At 39.7% G+C, this 15550-nt stretch overlaps 1 pseudogene; it reads left to right on the forward strand.

Annotated features, from left to right (window-relative positions):
* Positions 1-7595: 7595 nt before the first annotated feature.
* On the forward strand, positions 7596-8509 carry LOC114489134 (annotated as a pseudogene).
* The last annotated feature ends 7041 nt before the right edge of the window (positions 8510-15550 follow it).

A 15550-nucleotide genomic window follows, 5' to 3' on the forward strand; every position in this document is an offset into this window, starting at 1 on the left:
TGCCCAGATTCTACTGCCTCAGCTTGAATCTCACCTCTCCTACTTTCTACTTGTGTGACCTCGGGCAAATGACCTAACCTCTCTGTTTCTGAGCTTTGCCATCTGTATAACAGGGGTAGTGATAGGATCTATTATTGAGGATTAAATGAGTTAATATATGTAAGGGACTTAAAACAATCTCTGGCACATACTAAAGCTCCATGTGTTTGCTCTTATTGTTTTTGGCAAAATAAGACAGACCAACTGACAAGAAAGGGATACATCTATAAATACATACTTTAAAAAATTAATTGGAATCACCCTTTACCTATAATTTCCTTATACTTAGAAATATACCATGAATATTTTTCCATGTTTTCATATTCTTCAACAGCAGGTGTTTCGAGCTGGTAAATCTCAGCAGAATTTAGGCTTCACCTTTTGTCAGCAGAATAGTGTTGTTTCATAACTTGAATTTTAATGCTTTCAGGTGGAGCATGAACTCTCGTTTACCTCAGTGCTCAATGCTCACTAGTGTCTTATATTCAGATGCCTTGCATGTTTAGTTAATTTGCTAAGTACCTGAAGTCATTTGTGTTTTTCACCCCCAGCATGACTGTTAGTAGCTGCATATTCTTTCATTCTGTGGCTAGGACATGCTCTACTTAAGCAATTTCTATTGTTAGGCATTTATTTATCTGTTGTTTTTAGCTCGTTATTATAAATAATGCTGTGAGGAACATCCATGAATACAAAACTTTTTAAATACATCTCTGTCTGTTTTCCTTAGAAAAATTTCCTAAAAATAAAAATGTCAGGTCAGCCCTGGCTGGTGTGGCTCAGTGGACTGGGTGCTGGCCTGCAAACCCAAGAGTCGCCAGTTCAATTCCCAGTCAGGGCACATGCCTGGGTTGCTGGCCAGGTCCCCAGTGGAGGACATGTGAGAGGCAACCACACATTGATGCTTCTCTCCCTCTCTTTCTCCTTCCCTTCCTCTCTCTCTAAATATAAATAAATAAAATCTTTTTAAAAAATGCTGAGTCAAAGTCTGACTATTTTTAATATCTTTAATACACATTGCTAAATTGCCTGGCCAAAAATTTTCACATTTCTACCAGTTCATTTCTTTGAACAGTTACCGATACTGGTATTATTACCTTTTCAACTTAAAGGTCTACGAATCAGTAATATGCACCTTTTAAATATGGCCTTTTGAGGACAAATATTTTTTCCTTCAGCCTCCTAGCCTCATTCTTTTCCTGCTCTCCAGATAACTAAGTGGAACAGTTGGGGGAAGATAAGAATCTTAGCTATGGCCTTCAATGATATCTAATATTACCCAAATGTCTTTATGCCTCAAAGCACTTGCCAGCGTAAATGGCAGGAGTAAGCTACAGGATATCTTTAGTCTCTCCTAGACTCTATCATTATGGGGTGAAATAACATCAGTGTAATTATTATTGTAGCCGGTAATAACAGCAGCGGCCATCACCCACTACACGCTTTATTACGTTCCGGCACTGTAATAAGCACTTTACTTTCATTAAGCCTCACAGAAACCCACGAGATAAATATTATTGTAAATATTATAACGGACAAAACCGAGGGTCACACAGGTTAAAGAAACTTGTTTCGAGTTACATGATTGTCAGTGGCAAAGCCAGAATTTAAGCCTTGACTAATCTAACTCCAAACCACAATACTAAAATGTCCCTAAGCATATTATTAATAATATATCTCCTTCATTTAATACGTTTAATTTCTCTAAAAGCTTTCACACACATAATTTGGGGCCGACGATAACAAGCCTGGTGTGTAATGAAGAGGCACGGCGCTGAGGCAGCCTGTCGCGGTGTAATAATAAACACTGCCTCACGTGCCCGTGGCTATCCATTAAGGTCAGAACCAGTACAACACTTGCAGTTAGAACTTAAAAATTACTCACATAAGCACTTTGAGTTAGATGTGGATGACAGCCTATAGATCTCCCACACACTCAGGCTTCTCCCAGCTCCAGCAGGAACGCCAATTACAGAATTATGACAAGAGCTCTGGCCCACTCCAACCCATCCTCATTCAGCATGTTCGTTCTTTTTCTGCTCTCCAGCTGACAGAGCGACTTTAAAAAAAGAAACCATTTCTGCAAACATTTGAAGCAGCTCATCCCTCTGACTTTTAGCATAATAAGGTTCTGTCAGAATAATCTAGAAATTTGTCTTCCAATGCTTAAATAAAAGTTCCTGAGTCTTTTTAGCATCAGTTTTTGGGGGTTGTTATGGCATTAAATGAGGTGGAAATATAAATACAAATGTTGGCTTTGGCTTGTTAAAAAATAGCATATTTTGAATACTGCAGTTTTATTTTGTATTTACTTATGGGCCTGATAAAGACTAACTACAACTCTAAGCAAACGGAGCCAGTCGGGAGCTGGGGCTTCTGGAAGTCCTCCCGCTGTGCATAATCCTGAGAACCCTACGGAAAGAACTCTATGTTTACAACAGAGCTCTATGGTTCTAAATTCCCCTCCCTGAACTTCCTTTCCCCTTCTATAAATACCCCCCACCCCCGTCCTGGCATGCAGGCCAGAGTGTGCACACGGATGGCTATGTCTGCATGAGGTTGCAACCCTTTCTATTTCCCCAGTAAATCATTTTTGCTGATGAAACACCTAGTCAATGCTATTTTTCAGCTGACAGGCCTTTAAAAAATATTGATGTGGTTCAGAGTACTAATAAGATTCATTGCATAATTAATTTTAGCAGCTGTCTTTACAAGGTCAACATACAACAAAATGTCATATTATGCCTCTGCTTTAGTGGTTCTCAATCTTTTTGCCCTCAGGAACTCTTTACATTGAAAAAATTATTGAGGACCCCAATGAGTTTTTTATTTTGAGGGTTATGGCTATTGATAGATAGATAGATAATGAGACTAAAATATTTTTGAACTACTTATTAATTCAATGAAAATAAACCCATTATGATAACATGTTTTAAGAAAAATAACTATATTTTCAAAAATAAAAAACTAGTGAAAGGATACCATAGTTTTACAAATCTCTTCAATAGGAGGTATCTGAATTCACTCATATCTGCTTCTGCATTCAATTTGTTGTGATATGTTGTTTTTATTTATTGACTTGAGAGAGAGAGAGGAAGGGAGAAAGAGAAAGAAAGAGAAACATCTACTCGCTGTTCCATTTATTTATGCATTCATTGGTTGCTCTTTGTATGTACCCTGGCCAGGGATTGAACCCACAACCTTGGCATATTGGGAATGATGCTCTAATCAACTGAGCTACCCAGCCATGGCCTGTGCGATATGATGTCTTAAAAGGTTGAAATATTTGAAGAAAATTCACCCTCACAGAGATATGTAGCTAGAAAAAGGAGGGATATTTTAATAGCCTTTTCAAATAACTGTGGCTATTCTTCTTTGGTACTACACCAAAACTCAACAAGTCATCATTTCTAGGAGTTTAATTACAATCTGGAATCTGAAAGCATATCAATAAACTTTTCAAACTCTGTTACATTAGTTACTAAAACCCATTAATTTATCTTACACTTTATTCTGAGTAAATCTTTTTTTACCCATGCTCATTTTATAACATTATGCATTGGTCATTTGAAAAATATAGGCTCACTGAATTATGTAGGTCTTTCAAATGTAAACACATTCATTGTGTGATATCAAAATATTACTTTTATGGCCCTGGCTGGTTCGGCTCAGTGGACTGAGCATCAGCCTGTGAACCAAAGTGTTGCTGGTTCAGTTCTCAGTCAGGGCAGATGCCTGGGTTGAGGGCCAGGTCCCCAGTGGGGAACTCTCAAGAGGAAACCACTCATTGGTGTTCTCTCCCTTTCTTTCTCCCTCCCTTCCTCTCTCTAAAAATAAACAAATAAAATCTTTAAAAATATTACATTTATGAACATGATTTCATTAGACAATCTTTAGGCATCCGGAAGCTGTTAAGAACACAATGACATTCTTAATTTTCAAAAATTTCCAGATTTTTATGATTGGAAACTAATTTAATAAATTTTTTTCCTTGAAGTAATAGGCCCGCTTTGTCCATTTTCGAGGAAACATCTGCCATATACCCATGTCTCATATTCAAAGTTCGTCAATTGTTCTGTGGTAGGTGCTGAGACAGACATAAGCAGAGCAATGACAATGGGCCAAGTACAGAAGGTCACCAGGGCAGAAAGCCCCGAGTGCCTAGCACTGGGTGAAACTGGGAAAAGAAGGACCTTGCCACCAGGGTAACCTTTCCTTCCCTAGCACATGGCTGGTCATTCGGTTTAGACCCCCAGCCTTTCACATCACTGGTCATGTGGTTTGGACCCTCCCCTGACTTCTCATCCCCTGGCATGTTGCTAGTCATGTGGGTTTTACCCCCCTTAGAGGTGACAAACAAGGGGGCCAGAGAATAGCCCTTAAGCATTAAGCTCCCAGGACGATGAGGTTGTGACCCACATCAAATATATCCAGGCCTCAGGTGTATTTCAGCTGCAGGCCCAGAGAAGCAGCAAACCAGACAAGCGATGCCATGGCCGGCATCAGGACCAGCTGTACTGACTAATGACCTGCTCTGGCACCAACCACTCAGCGAGACATTGACTTTGAAAAGACACACTGGAAACCTGATGAATATTCTATTGAAATTCTCCCCTGGGACCTCCCCTAAGGTCCCCACCCTTAAAAGCCCTTAGGACAGAAGACCCAGTCTGCTCTCCCTTTGGGGGAGTATGACCCTGCTTTCCCATCCCCTCTTCCCCTGCAGTCACATTACCTTTACTTTGCTTTCTCTCTCCTAAGCTCCAAGGACCCTTCTTTTACCTCTGTGACTTGTTTCCTGAACCCATTTCTTCTACCACTCACCTCTACCTCTGTGACTCTAAATAAACTTCCTCTTATAGGTTGAGTTTTGGCTCTGAATTCTTTCCTAGCCAGAACTCAAGTCCAAGGTTGCTGATCCAGGGTCCAGTCTGACTCCACAGGTCTAATGCCTCGTGCTGTTTTCACCACCGCCGGCCGTTCTTTCAAGCAAAAATGGCATTCCGTGACCAAAACAGGTGGCCAGTTCATTTCACAATTCAAACAGCTGCACAAATGCTTTTCTGCAAGATAACCATCATACCTTGGTATATAGCGTATATGCTCATGTGTATTTATTTCATCACCCAGGATATCAAAAACTTGTGCATTCAGAGTGAGGCAGCATAGAGAGCCGGGCCCAGGACACTAGATGGCCAGAAGAAATGCCAGATAAGCTGACAAAATTTTACCACCTCTCCACTCCCTACTTAAAACCGCCTTAGTAGCTGATTTTATCTCCTTTCTAACTGCCTGCCTCCTTGCAGATGTTGAAACCACTGATTGCATACACAGTTCATCAAGGTTTAACTCGTGTATGACCTTCCTAGGGTGGCGGTAATCCACCAATCTTGGCCCTCCCTGCACAGAGGCAAAGATAGTTACTAAGCAACCTGACAGCGGAGGAAGTAACTGGACCCTCCACAAGCCCTCCTTGTCCCGAGTTTATAAAAGCAACCCAACAATCCCCAGTCAGAGCACATACAAGAATCAGCCAATGAATGCATAAGTAAGTGTAACAACAAAAAGCGATGTCTCTCTCCTTCTCTCTCTTGCTTTCTCACTCTCTGTCTCTACAAGTTGATCAATAAAAAAATTTAAATAATAAAAAAATAAAAGCAATCCAACAGAGCCTCTCAGTGAGCCAGTTCAGAGCACCTTCCTTTGAAATTTCTCTGGTGTTTCCTCTGAATTTCCATTATGGAGAACCAAAACATGCCAATGCCAGTAACAAGTGGTCAACATTTAACAAAATAAATCTTGCTTCATCAGGGACGGTCTTAAACGAAACTGGCCTTTCCTTTTTCTTTCTGCAAGTGCCTGGCAGTGAAGAATACAATGACTACAAATAGTGTAACTTGATGACATTGCCTAGTTTGTTCTAAGAGCCTAGAAGCTTTACCTGCGATTGCTTTTGCACCATCAGTGTAATGTGAATGTAGGAAAACAAAAGGCCTGTCATGTCTTAAAAATGTATGTATGTATGACTTTATTTATTTTTTTTTTAGAGAGAGGGGAAGGGAAGGAGAAACAGAGGGAGAGAAACCTCAATGTGTGAGAGACACATCTATCAGTTGCCTCTCTCAGGCCCCCACCCAGGGATCTGGCCCACAGTTGACCTGGCGACCTTCCGGTCTGCAGGGCAATGCCCAACCCACTGAGCCACCCCAGTAAGGGCTAAAAATTTTTTTGAAAGTAGTTTTAACTTTGCAACTCCCTTTAAAAGATATCAGGGACTATTGCTCTATTTACTTCTTGGTTCAAAAGTATTTTACTTAAGAAATCACAGACTCACTCATTTTTTTATTTCATCAGAATAAGTCATTTCTAAAATATTTTCTAATAACTAAAATTTTCTTTTAAAAACATTTTTTGATGCATAAATATTGTTTTAAGCATCTTCGATCTGCTTCCATTGTCACATCTTTCTCTGACCCTCTCTTCTACTTCCTTTATCCACTTTCAAGAACCCTGGTGATTACTCGGGACCCCTGGGTAATCTGGATAATATTCTTGCTATCTTTTTAAAACTATGACAAATTTACTCTTTTCCAGTTTTATTGAGATATAAATGGACATAAAATATTATATTAGTTTAAGGTATACAGCTTAATGCTGTATTATATATTATAAAAAAGATTACCAAATAAGTTTAATTAGAATCCATCACTTCACAGATACTTTTTTTTCCCTGTGATGAGAGCTTTAAGATCTACTCTCTTAGCAACTTTCAAATATACGATACAGTATTGTTGACTATAGTCGCCATTACTCTTGCTAACTTAAGGTCAGCTGATTAGCAACCTCAATTCCATCTGCAAACTGAATTTCCCTTTGCCACGTAACATGCCAGGAGTCACTGGTTCCAAGGATCCTAACCCTAATGTGGGCATTTTTTGGAAAGGGAGACTTATTCTGCCTACGATAGTGAGTTACCATCTGGAAGAGAGGCAGGCACCACAGCCCGAAGGCCATTGTAACAAGACCTTCACGTGCTTTGCCACTTCCTCAAAGTACTGACTACCCAGAGTGGTTTGTAACAGAATTCTTAAAATGAAAAAGCCCTGGGAGGAGTGATAAGAAGGGGACACAGTATTCAAATCCAGAGCTGGGCTTGGGAGAGACTGAGCCTGAGGGTGTAGCATCAGGGGGAAAGGGGCAGCCTGACTGCCTGCGGCCTGAGCTGCAGAGAAAGGAACACGGGGTGCAGGTGGGGAGGCATGGGCGCCCCCACTTACAAAACACAGTGACATTTAGGACACCTGATATTCTCTAACCAGAACTGTCAGCTGCCTGGGTTCTAGTTTCTAGAAAAGAGGAAAAAAACACGCCAATGATACCGTTAGCACAGGGGTTATCATATGTGTATGTTTCTGCCATCTCCCTTAGATTTAAGTCTTTTTTATAGTTGCAATAGTAGTAGATGCTCAACTAACGTTACCACGTCATGTTAGGGAGGGGTTCGTTTAATTATTATTCACACCTGGCAGAGTAATACTATCCCCACTGGACAGACGGGAACACTGAGGTCCAGGGAGTCAAGCCACCCGATGGTGATGGGATAAAGCTGTGACTGAGACCCTGGCAGCTTTGGGTTCAAAGTCAGCGTATTTTTATGACATCACACTGCCTCCCCCATGAAATATCTTTGCCTGATACTTGCTCATATATTATTCCCTTGCTAGATTTTACCATGTTACTATGTTCTTCATCATTGTAATTCTTGTGACAGCTCACCATTCGAAGAAGTGAAGTCATCATTATGTAATCAATCATGTTCCCATTTCTGAAACTTTTATGAACATTAATAAAACTACAGTGAATATAAGAAAAATGACCAGATCTGATAGAGCAGAAGGCTCCACCATGGGAGTCTGCATCCGCCACAACAAAGACAGAAAGGTTCGGGGAAAGGAGCCCGAGGGCCAGGACATCTACCTAAGGCTGTTGGTCAAGCAGCACAGGTTTCTGGCCAGACGAACCAACCCCACCTTCAGCCAAGTGGTGCTGAAGATACTGTTCATGAGTCACACCAGCCGGCTGCCTCTGTCCCTTTCCTAGATGATCTAGAAGATGAAGCTTCCTGGCCCGTTAGGCAAAACTGCTGTGGTTGTAGAGACTATAACCGATGACGAGCCTGTCCAGGAGGTGCCCATACTGAAGGTGTTTGCATTCGGTGTGAGTGGCCACACCCGGAGCCGAATCCTCAAGGCTGAGGGCCAAGATCCTCACCTTGAAACAGCTGGCCCTGGTCTCCCCCACGGGCTGCAGCACCATTTTGCTTTCTGGTCCTCAGTAGGACCAAGAGGGGTACAGGCACTTCCACAAGGCCCCAGGACCACCTCACGGCCACCCCAAGCCCTGCGAACCATCCAAGGGCCAGAAGTGGGAGTGCACAAGAGGCCTAGCCAGCCACAGCTACAAAACATAACCCCGGATCCTACCTTGCTATTAAAAATATTTTGGATGCTGAAAAAATATATTATAAAAAATTATTTTAATAGGATAATCCACAAGAGAGTAAATCCAGAAAGAAAAATTAAATTAAAATATGCTTTAAGGTGATTTTCATGTTAATTAAAATCATTAACTCATCTTACTTAACAAATATTTGTCTCACAGCAATTTAACAACCACAGCCACAAAAGTGAACTTGAACTCATTTATGTCTTCAATTCATTACTAGAATGGAATTATTCATCAGGTCAGATTTAAACTGGAGCGTCATAAACACTCTGTTGTCCAGGCCTTTACAAATAATGACAAACCACTCTTCCACTGCTCGTGTTCATCCTACAAACACAAAATGCAATAAGCTATGTTCTTTATTTATGGCTATTTTGGAGCATATATGAGAAAATAAGAGCTAGCAAAAATTAGATCAGATACAGTCCAGACAACTCAGCATTTTAACCTAATGCAAGTGATACTGAAGATCAATTCCTAAGAAAGCAGGCTAGCTGTCCTTGACAGACCTCAAAATGTTCAAGAAGAAGCACAAAAGCCATCCCCCGCTTTTTAAAATAAAAGCTGTTTATCTTATTGCTCTCCTTCCTTAGTCTGAAGAAAAAGACCGTTTATGGAGAGTGGCTCAAACCCAAGAGTTTCCCCTGTGCAAACCCCGCTACAACAACAATCGAGGCTTATGGCTCCAGGGACAAATAGAAGGGCAGAGAAAACAGGAGCAAAATCTGGAAAGTCGGACAATATATAACTATCTTAGCAGAACTGACACTTTATCACAGACTTCAGACCTCATCATACATTTCCCTGGTTTTGGTGAAAAAATTACGTGAGTTTTTGTTAATCATGAAAACCTCAGCACCCTGGGCATGGAACACTGTTCTCTTCCTGAGGCTGAACATGCACCCGCCACTTCTGTAAACCGATCGTGTTACTGGCTCACAGCTAGGCCTGTGGTTCTTTACCTGAGATTTGCTCCCAAATCAGACAGTCCCCGTCCTGAGCCAAGTAACTTGAGCATAGGGTTCTACACATTTATCCATTTTAAATTTTACCCGTTTTATAAAGTGCTTTAGATATCTTGGAAACTAATGCTTTCAGATACGAATACACACAGCTCAACACACTCCACTAAACCGTCTGCTAGTCTGTGTCTGTCTTTCCTCTGTTTATGCTGCTTTTGTTTTTTAATTTAAATGTAGTAAAATTATTGGATCTTTTTCTTTAAAGTCTGTGCTCTTTGTGTTTGGTTGAAAACCTCTTCCCCTGTGTAAAAACCCAGTTAAGTCATCTTCTGTGCTTGGTATTGAATGAATCCTTACTATGGACTGACTGGATTTTCTTATCTCCCCTTTTTCCAGATTTACTCTCTAAGTTACCATTCCATGTCCATTTTTAAACATATTATCCTTAATAACTTATTATGCATACTTAACTTACAAAGTCTAAAATTAGGTTGTTTATGGTGTTTTAATTTTACATTTTGATGAGAGAAGCTATTATCAGTTTAAGAATTAAAATATATTTGTATTTTTTGTAATACTTTTACTATTTTTATTTATACACTTTGTTGTTAATTCACCAATAACTATTTCTGAGGAGAGTTTCGGTGAGGAACTCTATCTTTATTTTCCAAATGGATATGTAATGGTCTCAAGCTCTTATACTGTCCATTTTTTCCCATTGATTTAAGATATGACCTTTACCAGAGAGTACATTTCCACTTCAACAAGAATCTATTTCTGTACATTCTATTCTGTTCTAATCTATTCAGCTTTTCTTTAGTATTACTGAACTATTTTAATTACTTTTGACTGCCTAATATCTGATTACAGCAAGTCCTTCCAGCCCCATCTGCTACCCATTACTCTTTCAAAGAAAACAATTTTTCTGAATTGCTTATTTTGTCTATATTCTTCCTTCATATGTCAAGTCTCTACCATCCCAAAAATTTTCATTAGGGTTTGGATTGAGATTACATTGAATTTAGAGATTAATAAGAGAGATTGATATCATTATAGTGCTGAATTTTCCCATCAAAAATTATATTTTCTCTTTATTGGACTTCCGGCAAGATGGAGGAATAGGTGGACACACCGTACCTCCTCGTACAACCAAGATTAGAAAACCAATAATTTACAACAATGATTTACTATCAGAATAACACCCAGATCCGGCAGAGGATTTATCTGAATGGAAGTCGGGCAGCCAAGAAGTTGAAGTAGACGCGTTCATCCGGACTGGTAGGGGACGACGAGCCGGGCGGGCTTGGGGCTGGCTCGGGTGGGCGGCGCGCGGAGGTCGGGGGAAGGTTTGGCGCGAAATCGGCGCAAAAGCCATCGGGCGCGTAAGAAGGCAGCGGTGATCCCTGAGTACGCAAGCTGCGGCTGGCAGACCCAGAGGGGCAGCGATTGTGGACCAGGGCAGAACTCGCGGCCCGGAAGCTCAGACAAGGGTCTGAGTCCAGGGGAACGGAACTACCGCCATTGTTTTCTCCCGCCCCGCCCCCACATATAACGTCACAATCTAGCGACCAGGGTGCCCTGCCCCAGTGAGCACCTAAGGCTCCGCCCCCCACTGCAACAAGAGCAACCAGACCGAAAAAAAAAAAAAAAAGGAGAGACAGGGGAAAAAAAAACCCAAAAAAATATGTTTTCAACAGAGCAGATCAGTCCCCCAGGACTCATCCTTTTGAGCGACCAAGAATTAGCCAATCTATCAGATGCGCAGTTCAAAACACTGGTGATCAGAAAGCTCACGGAACTGGTGGATTTTGGACGAAATCTAGATGAAAGAATGCAGATTACCATAAAACAGATACAGGAAGACACGCGGAGGAGAGCCAATAGTGAAAGGAAGGAATATGAGTCTCAAAACAATACAGTGGACCAGAAGGAAGATAGAATCAACCAAGCAGGAAAGCATGATGAAATAAGAATTCAAAAAATTGAGGAAAAGATTAAGAGCATCCAAGACACCTTTAAACGTTCCAATATCCGAATTATAGGGGTACCAGAAGGGGAAGGGGAAAAGCAACAGATTGAGCACGTATTTGAACAAATAATAAAGGAGAACTTCCCCAATCTGGCAAAGGGAACAGTCTTCCAAGAAATCCAAGAAGCTCAGAGAGCCCCAAAGAACTTGGACCCAAGAAGAAACACACCAAGGCACATCATAATTACATTAGCCAAGGTAAAAACGAAGGAGAGAATCCTAGAAGCAGCAAGAGGTAAGGGGACAGTCACCTACAAAGGAGTTCCCATCAGACTGTCAGCTGATTTCTCCAAAGAGACCTTACAGGCAAGAAGGGGCTGGAAAGAAATATTCCAAGTCATGAAAGACAAGGACCTACATCCCAGATTGCTCTATCCAGCAAAGCTCTCATTTAGAATGGAAGAGAAGAGAAAGTGCTTTTCAGATAAGGTCAAATTAAAGGAGTTCATCATCACCAAGCCCTTACTTTATGAAATGCTAAAGGGACTTATCTAAGAAAAGAAGATAAAGAAAAGACATGTATAGTAAAAGGACAGCAAACTCACAAATATCAACAACCACACCTAAAGCAAAACCAAAAGAAACTAAGTAAACAATTAGAACAGGAACAGAACCACAGAAATGGAGGGCACATGGAGGGTTAGCAGCAGGGGGGTGGGAGGAGGAGAGAGGGGGGAAAGGTATAGAGAATAGCATAGAATGTAGGTTGAAAATAGACAGGGGGAGGGCAAGAATAGTATGGGAAATGTAGAAACTAAAGAACTCATAAGTATGACACATGGACATGAACTAAAGGGGGAAATGTGGCTGGGAGGGGGGTACAAGGGGGAGGGGAGAGGAGGGGGGAAATGGGACAACTGTAATAGCATAATCAATAAAATATATTTTAAAAAATTATATTTTCTCTTTATTGATGAAAATGCTTTAAATGGTCTTTCAAGAAATATTTACAATTTTTTCATATAAGTTATATGTTTCTTGTTGGGCTTATATTTTTTATTCTTGTAAATAAGATTTTTTTCCATTATGTTTTTTCATTTGTTATTGCTGGCATTCAGGAAAATGTTGATTTTGTTTATCTTGTATTAAGCCATTTTATTGCACTCTCTTATTATTCTAATTAGTGTCTCATCAGATTATCAAAATAGGCAATCATATTGCCTGCTTCTAATGATTTTGTCACCTCCTCTCCAATATTTAGCTCTTTTCTTTCTTTCACTCTGGCCAAGAGCACACTGTCGAACAGCCGCGGTCACAGCAGGTGTTCTGGTCTTACCCATGAAGAGGCTTCTAATGTTTCATAACAAATTATGATGTTCAATTACGTTTTTAAATAGACAGCCCTCATCCAATTAAGGCAATTTTCTTTTCCCAGCTTAGAATAGCTTTTATCAAAACAGGAGTTGAACTTTATCAAAAGTTTCTACAGAACCTTTCAGGATCACCTTTTTATTCTTTGCTCTCTCGGTCTAGTGATATTCCCTAATGTCAGCCACGCTTGTACGACTGGAATTAACACTACTTGGCTAATTGAATTCGTTCAACTCAACAAGAACTTATGTCCCTATGTAGGTCAAGCACTTTTCTGGGCACTTGGCATGTATTAGGGAACTGACAGTGATTCTTCGTGCACCAGATGTCTAAGATCTAATTATATTTTAACCCATTGCTGATTTTAAATTGCTAGTATTTGATTTAGTATTTTTAGAGTTACAAGTGAGATTGATGGAAGATATGTTTGTGCTATTTTTTGTTGTTGTTTTCCATGCTATAGGAATGCGTAAGTAACAAATGAATGTATCTCTTCCTTTAAGATTTTCTGTAACTTGCCCATCAAGTTATCTAGATCTGGGGTCTCTTCTTTTCTTCTACAAAGTTGTTTTTAAATTGTGGAAAAACACACATAACATAAAATTTAGCATCTTAATCATCTTTATGTTAACCAAGGGTCACTGGTTTGATTCCCAGTGAGGACACATGCCTGGGTTGCAGGCCAGGACCCCAGTGGGGCCACATGAGAGACAATCACACTTTGATATTTCTCTCCCTCTCTTTCTCCCCCCTTTCCCTCTCTATATAAATAAATAAAATCTTTTTAAAAATAAATAACTTTTAAAAAAAGAATCAGTTTTTTAATATAGTAATCAAATATATTTTTATTTTTGTTTTCAACTTCATTTTCTCTTTTACATCCATGTTTCTTTTTAGGATTATTGTTGATACTGTGTAGCTTATTGAGTTTAATGTTCGGTCCATTGATTTTTCAATCTTTCATGTTTTCAAAATGCATTTCTAAAGCTATATGTTTTATTTTTAATGTTACTTTCTGTATGCTATCAGTTTTGCTATATAATATTCTCAGAATTGTCTTTAATTTCAGTTTTGATTTTCTTTCAACCAAAAAGTTATTTACAAGAGTTCTTTTTACCTTAGAAAGAGGTAGGGGTTTTTTTGTTTGCAGTATGTATTACTATTTTCCTCCTGCCCCTCTCTCCTCACACTCTTTCCTACCCAGGGAACCAGTCCCCTCTTCAGGGCAGACCCCTCCCCGCAAAACTGGCCCTGCTGCATCCTTTAGTCTAAGGATTAACATGCCCTCCCCAGCCTGTGGTCCCTGAAACTCATTTCACCCTGCTCCACCTTGTAAAGGTCATTTTACACACTTGTCTTTCTCACCAGCTGAATCCTTTAGGTAAGGAATTCAAAGAGCTGTTAGTGCACATTTTGAACAATACTTCTCAAAGGGAAGTCCAGAAAACTTTTGCATCAGAATTACCAGGTGGTATTAATTCAAAGCATAGCTTCCAGAGCCCCATCTCAGGTCTATTGTTAGAGTCTCTGAGGGTGTGGTCCATTTATCTCCATTTATTTTACTTTATTTTTAAATTGAGAGAGAAACATTGACTTGCTGTTCCACCATCTGTGCATCTGTTCGTTTACTCCTATAGGTGCCCTAATCGGGGATTGAACCCGAAGTGTTGTGGTGTATCTGGATGATGCTCTAATTAACTGAGCCACCCAGCTGTGGCCATTTATCTCTCTCTTTAAAAAAAAAAAGATTTTGTTTATTTTTAGAGAGAAGGAAAGGAAGGAGAAAGAGCGGGAGAGAAACATCAATGTGTGGTTGCCTCTCACATACCCCACACTGGGGGTACCCAGCCCACAACCCAGGCATGTGCCCTCATTGGGAATCAAACTGGTGACCCTTTAGTTCATAGGCCAGCACTCAATCCACTGAGCCACACCAGCCAGGGCCATTTATCTCCACTTTTAATAGGCAACCAGGTGAGTCTATTATTTTTGGCACACTGAAGTTTAACAACTATTGTTCTACATGATACCCTGATAATCTTCACTGAGTACATACAGAGCAAGTCAACTAGGTAGGGAGGTCTCAGGAGCCATGTCACGTAAAGAATACTGAAGAAACCTACAATATTTCTTACATGAACTCATTGTTTATTCAAAGACTGCTTAACAAAACTAAAAAAAAACAACTTTTTTGAATAGGACTTTTCTCTTTTTATTTTATTTTTTCAATTATAGTTTGCTTTCAACATTATTTTGTATTTGTTTCAGATATACAGCATAGCAGTTAGACAATTTGCTGTGTATAATGCACACCCACATTTTTGACCCAAACTTTCAGGAAAAAAATCATTCATTTTAATTTTTTAATTCACTATTTTTATTTATATTTAGATACTTGTTCTTTTGTATTATAAAAGAATTTTAGCATTTATTTTTTAATATATTATGGTACAAGAAATTTTATGTAATAAATAATTACAAAACACAAGAACAGGCACAAGGTATTTCAGGTACTACCCGTGTATAATGCACATCCTTATTTTCCCTCAAAAACTTGGGCAAAAAAGTACGCATTATACACAGCAAAATATGGTACTTTACAAAGTATCCCCCCAATATTCTAAGTATCTACCTGCCACCATACATAGTTATTACAATATCACTGACTATATTACCTATGATTTGTATCCCCATGGCTATTTTA

Source organism: Phyllostomus discolor, chromosome 14 (assembly GCF_004126475.2).
Source record: "Phyllostomus discolor isolate MPI-MPIP mPhyDis1 chromosome 14, mPhyDis1.pri.v3, whole genome shotgun sequence".
NCBI lineage: Eukaryota > Metazoa > Chordata > Mammalia > Chiroptera > Phyllostomidae > Phyllostomus > Phyllostomus discolor.